The 11,701-nt window shown below is 47.4% G+C and overlaps 1 long non-coding RNA gene across 1 annotated transcript; it reads left to right on the forward strand.

Annotated features, from left to right (window-relative positions):
* The first annotated feature begins 105 nt into the window (after window positions 1-105).
* LOC146758410 (uncharacterized) lies at window positions 106-9,025 on the forward strand. The gene is made up of 2 exons (XR_014934889.1): window positions 106-8,744; window positions 8,854-9,025. It is a non-coding gene; the product is annotated as an uncharacterized LOC146758410 (long non-coding RNA).
* Window positions 9,026-11,701: the final 2,676 nt, after the last annotated feature.

Raw genomic sequence — 11,701 nt, forward strand, 5'->3', positions numbered from 1 at the left:
AAATTCAGTCACCATGGAAACAAAACTTCTCTTTAAGCATGCTGTATCTTTGACTGAGCGAGGGCCTTCTTTTTGGCAGGCGCGTTTCTGTACCTTTGTGGATGGTTTGCAGATGATGAGTCCTTCTGGAACAAGCCGCTTTCTTCTCCCTCCTCTGAAATGCAATAAGTTTCTACTGTGCAATACACCACATTCCCCCTTGAAACAAAGGTTCCACTTTTCAACAGGATTCTAAAATCTCGGGAAGCGTAAGATGTGCACTTGTGATTTTTAGGCATCTTTTGGAGGAAAAGAGACATGGTGCATCGCTAAGAATTTCTATATAAAGGTGCTCCGACTCTCAGAGGTAGCACAAGTACCAAGTGATGTGGAAATTGCTATGGTAACTACTGCTTCTGCACTCCAGAGTTAAAAGTCACATAAAACCTGTGCAGCCATTTAGTGAGCAGGTGAAAGCTCACATGCTCCCTCTCTCTGCTGTCCACCATGTTCCTCCATTGGCTTTCCCATCCAGGTTGGGTGCCTTGGGCGCTGGGTTCAAGGCAGTGCTGGGTGTGACCAGCAGCTCCTGGTGCTCCTGCTGTGAGGAGGAGCTTCTTGTGAGCCCTGAGTCCATGGGGAAAATAAGCAGGGCGGTGGGGGCCTGGAGGGCCCTATAGGTTGTGTGTACATGTGAGCCTTTCCCTGGTTTCCAGAGCAAGTTCAGAGGTTTTGCCATTCCCAAGTGTTGCTGGAGGCTGAACGTGGATGCTTGTGACACAAGTGCAACGTGTCACTGGGGTGGTGTGACATGGTCCAGCTCTCAGGCAGGATGGGGGTCCGTGTCCAGGCAGGGCTCAGCATGTCAGGCTTCAGCTAAAGGCCACCCCACTCGGGCAGGAAGGTTCCTCTTATGGGTCAGTTGGCTGGAGGGCATTGCTCCTCTTGCTTCATGTCTCCAGCTTTTCTCTGATCCCTGAGCCAAGAAACGAACTGAACTCCCAGCCTCTTAATGGGAGTGCAGAACATCCTGAAAATAATTGCTGCAAACAGAATTAATCTCACGCTGCCTGCAGAGCACCCTGAAGGATCGCCTCCTAAGTGCTTGGATTCGGATAAGAAATAAGCTCTCTTTAGTGATGCATGTGTTTTCTACATAAACTCCTCCTAAACAGACTTGCTGCTTAAATCTGTTTATTTACTGTGGCACATTGTGCAGATTATGTTTTAAGGAGCTCAGCAACCAACATCAGAGCTTTTACAAAAGTAAGATCTGAGGGAAAATAGGAGCGAGATTTCAAATATCCCATTAATCTTTTTACTTGAGGTCTGAGCCAGCTTCAAATTGCACCAAACGGTTGCCAAGCATGTGCAAGCTGCCATCCAAGTACAGAAGGCTCGGCAGACTTGAGCCAGGGGCTTTGCTTCAGGAGTGCTTCAAGCTGAGGGAGTTTGCCTCTTGGTTACAGCTCAGTTGAAGCTGCCCCACGCTCCCTGGCAGCAATGTGCCAGCTGGCCCCAGCTGTGTGTGCTGAAGTCATGCTTCTGCTTTTTGCATTTCTTTGCTTGTGTTTTTAATCTGCACGTGCAGAGGTAGCTGTTAAATGTTTTTTCATGGGGAGCTCGGGGTAAGCTGTGGCTTAATCCCATGCACACAGGCGGTGCAGCCTCTGCCAGCCGTGATTTTACACTGTGCTGAGTCTTCATCTTGATGACAGCTACAGAGTTTTGCTCTTTTTGAATCAAATTCTGCCACCATCCATTGATGGTGAACCTGAGTTCCTTGTACTGCTTTTTTGTAACGTGAAGCCCGAGGAAATAATGTGAAACACATGCTGGTCACCCATGGGACAGTATGAGAAGCCCCTATGTAAGGAGGGATGCAGCTGGTGTGCGGTCTCACAGCCTGTCTCTGCTGGTACAAAGTCATTTTGGCATTGCCTTTTCCTTCTAGAGATGCGGATGGAGAAGGAAACTCCTCACGGCTGACAGGGTGTGAAGCTGCCCCGCTTTGGGAAGCAGGAGCTCTCCGGAGGGATTCTTTGTTTGTCCTCCTTTGCATCCTATCGTTCTAGTCAGTTCTTCTACAGCGGATATAGGCACTGCGTGGGGACAGAGTGGGTGAAGAATGGCATAAATATGCTCATATCTTCATCAGATGCAATTTTTTGTTTAGATTTTGAAGCCTTCTACTGTCTGGAAAGCAGGTTTCAGTGTCTTTACTTTGGCTAGACTCTACCATCCCACTTCTCTCAGCCTGGCTACTAAACTGGCCAAGTTTAAGTACTTAAAGCATCTGCACGGTTTGCCCTGCTAAAGGGGACAGCTGCCAAGAGCTGTACAGCTCCAGGGATGTGACGTGTCACCAGGAGCATTTGTGTGAGAAAGCACCAAAGCTGGCAATAAAGGACAGGGATGGAAAGAGGCTGATGTCTTCTGTTTTCCAGCCCAAATGGAAGCGGGGCCTCAGATTGCCCACAGATCCCTGCTGCCAAATGGAGCTCATAGAATTAAAGCTTGGTTCTTGGTGGTTTGTAATCACGGAAGGTCTCACAATGGCTGCAGACAGTGCTGCTCTAACCCCGCTGTCCTGCCTGCTTTCCAGCTGCTGTAATTACAGTCTCTCTTCTGTGCCCCTTCCCTCTTGCACCCTGTAGTTTCAATTAGATTTGGCATTCTTCACTTCTCTCCAGAATCGTGTATGTGTCTGTGTTCTCCCTACAGTGGAAACCTCCAGCACCCACCGTAGTATTTTAATCCAGGCATCATTTGTTTTACGTTGTGGTTCTATTATCTAATTAGTACAACTGTGTCTGTGTACCTGATGCGACCTGAGAGTAACCCTCCTTTGCGGCTCTCACCTTTGCATTGCACATCACTATCTTCCCATGGCTGACTTTCATAGAGGACAAAGTAAACACGGCGTGTGGACACATCCGTTCTTCCCAGAGCACCTGCTCGAGGAGAGCCCACCATGTGATGCAGCAGAGGCAGCCGCTGCATGCACTTCCTGGCAGCCCGGTGCAGTGCAGGCATGCAGGTATCAACTGATGCACAAGGCTGGCAATAAATTTTATTAGGAGATTCAAAGTGTTCCAGTCTCATGCAGGTAAAACTTCATAAATTGTTGGTGATCATTTTGTTCTTAGAAAAGAATACAGAAGCGCTCCTTGCTTTCTAATGCAGGAACATCTTCAGCAGCTCAGTCTTTAGATTCTTCCCCAAGGCCATGTAACTCTGCTACTTTACACTTGACTTGAATTACTTCAGTTAATATATCTTTGTCCTCTAACCTTTGCCAAAAGGTTGAAATCATTTGCTAGCAAATGATAAGCTCGTTTCCTCCCCGAGGACTCTCAGGAGAATAATGATTTCTACTCCTTATGAATATATTTCTGGCCATCACGGGTAAGCCTTGGAAAGGATTTTGCTTTCTACCACCTGCTGTGTGCTGTGTATTAATCCACTTCTACAGGGACCGCTCATGAGCTGAAGAGGGACACCTCTGCCACTGTCTGAATACAGCCTTTTATTTTCAGGCCTGAACAACTGTTAAGCATGACTGAGAAATACTCTTCTGCTTGGTTGCTGTGAGAAGAAAGTGATCCTGGTGTGTCACAAAATCAAGTCAAACAGGAACAAGCAACTAAATTAAAAGTTCCAAATTACTTTGGTAACAATCAGGGAGGAGGGGGGAATTTTTTAACCTTATTTTCTATTTATTTCAGCGTCTTCTTCTCTGCAGGGAATTTAAGGAGCTGCCTTGTAATCCTGAGCTGTGATGCACTCCCTGGACTGAAATCATGTCTTGAAATAGTGACGCATCAGGAGATGCAGAAACCTCACAGCCTGGGTGTGACTGTAAACATTTCTGCTGCAGCTTCTCTTCAACTTTCTCCAACAAAGCTGATGGAAATCCTGCCTGGAGAGCTCTGGCCCTGAGAAATGTGAGCCAAAAAAATCTGAGGAATCATTGCCAGGAAAAATAATATATACAACATATACCAAAAAACTGCTTCTAAAGAAAACTTGCACTGAAAATATTACTGACAGAGCAGAACAGATGGCTTGAAAGATGTAATACAATGTTGATAGAAAAACGTAGATGGCACAATTTTATAGACAGACAAGAAAAAAAGAATGTGAGTGTTGAAGTTCTGCACCGGGGGGATTCCTGTTGGAAACATTTCTTCTCCAGGAGCTGGAATGGGCTGCACAGGGAGGTGGTGGAGGTGCCGGCCCTGGGGGTGCCCAGGAAATGTTGAGATTTGTACTGTGGCACATGGCTCAGTGGGAATTATTGGCTGTAGGTGGGTGGTTGGACTGGGTGATCTTAGAGATCTGTTCCAACCTTGGTGATTCTGTGATCCTATGGTAAGTTTAAGAACATTAAGAAACTAATACCACAGCAGCCTGGAGGCACAGACCTCGCTCTGGGGGTAAGCTGCTGAGTTTCAGAGAAACAGATGTCTTATTGCAGTGCTGCTCTGTACTGACCCTTGATTTTATCCTCCATCCCATGCATCACTGAAGATACGATGAGTGAAAGCGTGTAACTGGGCACTGCATTTTAATGAAGACAAGGTGTAATGCTCAGCCTTAGCTGCCTAGACCACAGTGGTCTTATTCTGTGGTCAGTTGTAGCTGACCAAGTAAAAAGTTTATGGCATATAACCATTTATCTGGAGTTCTCATTATCTACCTTAGTCTGTTGGGTTTTGGCATCACCTTTGTTATTTCTATGCTCAGTTCCTGCTTGCTCACAATATTAGGAATTAATAGACACAATATTAGGAATTATTCCAGGTTATACAGACCCATCTAATAGTTTTTATCCGCGGGTCTGGACACCCTGAGCTCTTCAGCACTGGCCTCCAATCTGTGATAGTTTGTATGTGCTGTCTTTAGGTGGCAGTCTTTGTTGCATTCATTCTCAGTGGAAACTTGATTTTCTGGCATCCTTTCAGGAAAACCTGCATGGATCAGGTGGAAGTGTTTTGGGAGCTGATGCTCACAGATTTCTGCCAGCATGAATCACAATCAGCAGCACTGATATGCTTAAGAAATATCTGAACGCAGTTTCCTGCACTCTGCTGTTCTCTTCTGCGGAAGAAAAAGGAACAAACTCCCCCATTCTTCTGATGGAGATCTTTGTTTAATCTTCTAAAGAAAACTGTAAGAGTCCCAGGAACGTTTTGAGATTAAACCATCACACATGGAGGAGCTGCATTTCCAGCTACTCATTTCAACTACCCAAAAAAAGGTTAAATAAAAGCTTTCCCCATTCTGGGACAGAACATGCACAGACAGGGGGTCTCATAAAGCAAAGCAACGTGGGGAGACACTGGTGTGGGAATATCAGAGACAAAAGTGCTCATACTGAAACTTGCAGTGTTCCCCCTGGCTGTCTGGGCGGGGATGACCATGTCTGGACTCTGCTCTTTTTGCCCATGATGTGCATGTTTGTCTCTCAGACGTGGGACTGACCCCAAAGCTCCTTCATCGTGGGATGGCCCAGGATAAAAGGAGCCCAGTGAGCTCTGTTTTCAAACCGGAGGAAACTGGTCAGTGCATTCTGCATACTGAATGGTTGTGTAATTACTGTGCAGATGAAGCAAATCGTAAGTAAAGGTAAATTCTTAGGCACGAGGTGGATAAAACAAGAGGGAAAATGAGCATCTGTGGAAGCTGTTCCACTTGTGTGTATAAATCAGGAGGCTGTGCTCAAGTAGGGAATCAGCCGGAGCCGCCTGCTGTTGTGTATTTAAATGAAGCAGGAGCCTAATGGCTTTTTAAAAACGTGGCCCTAAGTGTTTTTCTCTGGGAAGAGATGATCAAATCCAAACAGTGCTTTGGAATACAGAGCTGCAATACCAAACCTGAGTGAGGAGCTCCAAGTACTGATAAGGGCTCCAGCGCCAGGGGAAGGTAAAGGGCTGAAGTGGCACTTTGCAGCCAAACCAACGGTGGAGATGGGAACAGGGGAAACGATGCCCCAGCACTAACAGAGCAGATGGTGCTGGTGGAAGGCCTGGTTTACCTCTGCTCCTCTGCCTTTTGCAGAGCTGTGCTGAGCTTTTTAAGGCAGTGAGCTCCGGGTGTCAGCTCAGCAGCATTCAGCTGTAAGATTTCTCCCCGTTACTGCTCCATCTCCACGTGTGGCTGCATTTGGCTTTTATGGAACTGCTCCACTCTGATCTTTTGAACTGAGCTCTAATACAGGCTGCAGAGGTTTCCTAGAAAGTTCTGACCTAATTTCTAGTCTGAGTGAGAAGACCCAGCGCTGTTTGGATGAGCTGCTCCAAGGCAGAGCCTTTCCCCAGCCCCAGGGCTGAGACTGTCCCCAGTCTGACCATCGCAGGGAGGGCTCCCTTCCATCCTCACATGTGCCTGTTGTGATCACACCTCTGGTCGGTGTATATTGTGGTGTCTCGAGGCTCAGGTTCACGTGTTTCAGCCCATGTGAACACTCCTGAAGAGCCGGCCTGATTGTCAAATCTGCGAAGCAATCGGCACCTTCTGTTGCTACTATTGCTTGCCCCGGGAGCCCATCAGCACTCAGCACAGCAGAACAGCCAGGCTGGTTACTTAGAAACATCCAGATGGTTTTCAAATCCACGCTCTGGGGCTGCTTCCATTTCATTGCTGGAGCTAGACCGTGTTTTCCTCTGCTGCATATGTTTCTCATATGCTAAGCAGCGCTTCTGCTTATTCAGCAAACAGTGCCTTTTCCTGTCCACTTGGCCCCAGAAATCCCGTATGTTAATGCATTTCTGCTCTCTAGATCTGCTTTAGGAAAGAGGATTTTGCTTTTCATAATTAAAGAGCCATTTTCTATCCCCCTTGTTTCTCAGAAATTTTCCAATTACTTTTCCTGACATGAGAGTGCTTTTTTTTGGTCTATGCTGAGAGGTTCCCTGTGCCACTGCCATGGCTTACAGTCAGCAGCGTCTGCAGGTGACAGCATCCCTGGATACTGGTCCTGGCCCTCCACAGACGGGGTTTGTAGATGATATCACAAGGTTCTCACAGCTTCTTATAGGGCTCTCTGCAAAGCTAAGGCTTCCCACAGCTGTCAGAAGGCTGACATGTGGAAGAGCTTCTTTATGGTCGGGGTGGTGGAGCACCGGCACAGGCTGCACAGAGAGGCTGTGGAGTCTCCTCCTGTGGAGATACTGAAGACACATCTGGACCCTGAGCTATGTGACCGATTGCAGGGCGCTGCTTTAGCAGGGGTTGGGCTCAGTGATCTCGTGAGTCCCTTCCAGCCCCATTTGGTGATTCCGTGAGGTGTGAAAGGGATTAGAGACGTTCCCCTGGAGGAAGCAGGACAGTGGGATGTATTACATGTCAAAGCGTACTAGGTGGGTGGAATGTGTGTGTCACGTACTGAAAGAAACTTCCTGGTGAGTGATACGTTTCATATTAAAATGCATAAATCATCCACTTGGAGAAGAATGGGCCTCTGAGCAGGTACCTTGGCTGCTACATCTGACATACGGCCTGTTACAACAGAAACAGGAATTCCCAAGCCTGACAAACTGCCAGGGTTTTTTGTTCCAGGGTAAAATCAGATTTAGGTGTATAACTCACAGCATCTGACAGTCATCTCTGTCTGTGACTGGCCTGACTGTCATTCCAGTGCTGCACTGCAGAGAGTAATCCCTAGTTAATCAGTGTATCTATTGATTAATATATATTCCCATTACAGTAAATATCTACTCTAATAAATTAGGTAGTGTAACCATAATAAACCCACTGCATCCAGCATGTAACCTAATAAATCAAAATTAGCAATTACCTCTTGGAATTATATTCCCCTCTTCCAACATTATATAAATCAAAGACATTTTCCCTCACATCCGTGCATCGTTCAGAAGATTAATCCTCCTACAACTGCTCGTGTTTTCCTATTGCATGCATTAGGCTCAGCTGGGTAATGGCTGGGATTCCTCTGTTCTCAGGTCTGAGTGGAGGTTGAGTCTGCAGGAGATGATGCTGCACGAGGGAAAGGCTTTTTAGGAACGTTTTCACAGCGTTCTGTCAGGACCATCCATGGCCCATCAGCAAGGGGCCGTGAGGAGCTCTGCTTTGCTGTGTGCACAGTGGGGAGAAATGCTCATTCTTAAGGAGCCAGGGGAGGATGAGGAGAAGCAGGCAAACAGCCCAAGCTGCTTTCCTTGCAGCAGCTTCCCAAGATGCCCAACCGTACCCAGAAAGCAATCAGAGGTTGTGCAGACCTCTCGAGCTTACTTTGCATTATCAGAGTAGAAGACTGGGCATGAATCCAAAGCCTTAATGTGAGCAAAGCCTGACAGCACACACACCAGAGGTGTAATTAGAATTCTATGAAGAGCGGGTCTCTATAATACTGTCTCCTGCTCACCTACCAGAGACTTCAAACGTAGCACCTGATGCACTGTAAGTAACACAGGCTCAAAAGAAACGAGTTTTCTAGGCAGCTTGTATTCACTCCTCGTTACAGGTTGGTTTTGTTTTGTTGCTGTTTATTTTTTCAGATAACTCCGTTCTCCCAGTGGGACCAATTTGCATGTGTGTGTGTGCTGCTCGTGGAACGGAACTGTAACGTATGACAGCACAGCAATGCAGAGAATAACTCAATTTCTGTGTTTCAGATGTTCTTTTTCCAGAGGTCAGTGGAAGTCCAGTTCTCTGAAGGCAGCAGCACGCTGAGAATCGCTGCTGTGCTTTCCAGAGGTGTGTGAGGAGCTGCACGCAGGGGAAGTCCAAAAGCAAAGTAAAGGGTAATGTTTCCTTCATCATCTTTCGCTGTATTTTGGCAGCTTCGCCCACTGGAGAGGCTGCATTTCCCCAGACACGGTGTTAATCTACACCCCTCTCTTCTCAAAAAAGGGTATTTTAAAGGTCAGCACATAGAAGGAAGATCAGCATTAAGTACTTTTGTCATCTGAAGCAACCCCTGGAAGCCAGCAAAAGCAATGCACGCAAGCAGATAGTAATTGATACGTCTCTTTTCTCAAAAATGTCTCCTGAAATAAAGACAGAGATGTGAGTTTTTCCTAAATCTATATTGTCAAATTGCCTTTAACCTAATTCATGTCATTCAAGATTTTTTTCTGCATAAAAAAGTCATGGGCAGCCATTTAGAGTCAGAGAATCACCTGGCTCATTGGTTACCCAAGGCACAGACCTTTAGTCCTTTTAGAACAAATACATCACTGGCTGCATCCCCTGCACCAAACAGCGCCGTGCCCTGGCTGTGGGATGGGGCTGCACCCACCCCATGCACATCGCCATCCCCTATGAGCTCTGCTGGGGTCCCAGGGCAGCACTCGAGGTGCACAGCTCAGGGTCAGCCATCGCCCCAGGGGATGCAGCCATCACCTCCTGCTCCGTGGTGCAGGCTGAAGCATTGTGAGTGGAGGGTAATGGGCAGATGTTCTCCATCCCGACAGCAATCAGAATGCTGGTGTAGATGCATGCACTGCATACCACCTTGTCTTGTCCATGCCCACCCCAGCTTGAGGGCTTATCCAAGAAATGTCCCCTCATGGCTCTTCTTGATCCCGTCTGGTCACTGTGAGGCTCTGAGTGCACACGGTCTGTGAGGCAGGGGCCTATGCTGCATCCTGCAAGGTAATTGCCACCCTTCCATCTACAACACAGCCAGATCTGGGCACTGCTCTTTGCATCCCTGAGGGGCTGTAGATTGAGGAGGAAGACAGGAACATCCTGTGTCCCGGGTGAAAGGGCTGGAAATCCTGCGGTACCCCTGTGTTATCCCTGAGTGCCACCACTGTGCTTTCCCCAGCTACAGGAGCACTGTGCTGTGTCACTGCATGACAAAGGGATCAGCTGTGCACACAGCTCTGATCACCAGCATGACATGGAAGCTAAGGCTGGGTGGATTAAGGAGCTGACTTCTGGATGGTGAATGGAAATCCCATGGGCCATCAGCAAGGTCCAGTCTGTGCATGTGAAATGGTGAGCTGCAAGATGCTGCAAAATTGGGAAGTACTGCTCTGTGGTGCCAGGGAACATTAACAAGTGTAATGGGTTTGCATGACGCAAATAGTGTGAATGGCAGAATGGATTCATGTCTTTTTGTTTTCTTTCCAGCTTGTTATTATCTCGAGGAAGAAAACACTAATTACCAGAATCTAATAGCTAGCGTGTTACTTACCCTCTTAATTAGTACCCTAATTATTAAGTGCAGTGATAACCACTAGTTAGAGCGTATTTACTCTTTAAGATTTCCTTGTTTATCTGTCTTCCCACTCCCTCTTTTTAATATTGCTGACACCAGTGGAGAGAAAGCAGCTGATCTCCCCTTGGAAAGGCATCGCTTTGAGCCCCCTGTGTCCTGCCACCACTTTTATTCTATTGTAAATTGCTTTTCACCCAGAACTGTTGGCTTGTGTTCGGTTCTGACATTAAGACGTTAACATCTGAAATTGGAAAGATGAACACAAAGGAGCACAAAAGGTCACCCCAGTGGCACGAGGCCTTGCTCAAAGCTTGACACCTGGGGGCAGGGGGGCTTCTGAATCTGCCCAGCTCTACATCCTGAAACAGCCAGTAAAATGCAGCCCATCACCTGTGTCTGAAGTCACGAGGACACCGTGGGCTGTGTTTGCTGCAGTGCCCTGCTGAGATCTGCTCTCTGTCCTCTGGAGTAGGAGCCTGCACTGCAAGAGGAGGAGGTGGCTGAGCAGAGCTTGGATGTTCTCAAGTGAAATGGCAAGAAACTGCATGTGGGTTCTTAATAAAATAGCCATCTGAATGGTAAATTAAGCCTAAATACCTGCCAAAATACTTGTATTGAGATGACTGACTTTTATGGGCCGCTGCCATCTCTTCTTGTTCATAGAAAAAAAGCCCAAGTAACGTAGGCTTACATCATGTGAGGTCACAGCCAAGCGAAGAGCGTTACTTACATTCTGCTTCAACCTGCTCTGTCCCATAGAGAAGTGGGGTTTGAGCTTCTGTGGGTGCTTTCCACGAGAAATGAAAGTTCCTGAGAAAAGGGAAGTGCCTTTGGCTTCTGAGTTTGGGTTTCTGAGAGGCTCAGGTGTCCTGGTGAGAGCTGAAGGATGCTTTGTGGCCTGACCCAGCCGGGCAGAAGAACAAGGAGTAAACCAGGGCTTGATGTGCCTGATAAAATCCTGCTTCTCAAAACTCCAAATGATTTGTTTCTCCTGAAAATACAGTCTCTGCTGTCATGATCAGCTGCTTGAACAAGCGCTGCTTCTAAAGATTCAAGGGGAAAACTCTGTGCCTGATAAAAGATACTTAGAGAAGAGCAGTGAAAGAGAAAGCGCAACTACTGTCCACTTTGTGAAGAGTTCCACCAAGTACTGCAACAAAGCTCAGCCCAACATGTGGATGAAAAGCAGTTTCAGGTCCCAACCAGCTGCCGGTTCCTGATGCTCTGAGCCCTGGTTGCCCAACTGCCACATCTGCACATGGGGCTGCAGGCTCTGCTGGGAGTGCCACAGTCTGTCCCCAGCGTAGAGACAGGTCTTGAGGGATGCTCTGCTGCTCAGGGTCACCTGCAGGGATCCTCCCCCACCTGATGAACCTCCCCCAGCACCCATCACTCTGTGCAGGGCTCTGGGCATTGCAGCACAACTCCCTGCAGCAGGCTGGGAACATCTGATGTTTTATTCACGTGAGAAACTAGACGTTAAGTGGCAGCTCATAAGGCTGTGTGTGGATTAAATGTCTGCACGAGGTAAAT

The sequence above is a fragment of the Coturnix japonica genome, chromosome 15 (genome assembly GCF_054131305.1).
Source record: "Coturnix japonica strain WE chromosome 15, WE-NBRP24, whole genome shotgun sequence".
NCBI lineage: Eukaryota > Metazoa > Chordata > Aves > Galliformes > Phasianidae > Coturnix > Coturnix japonica.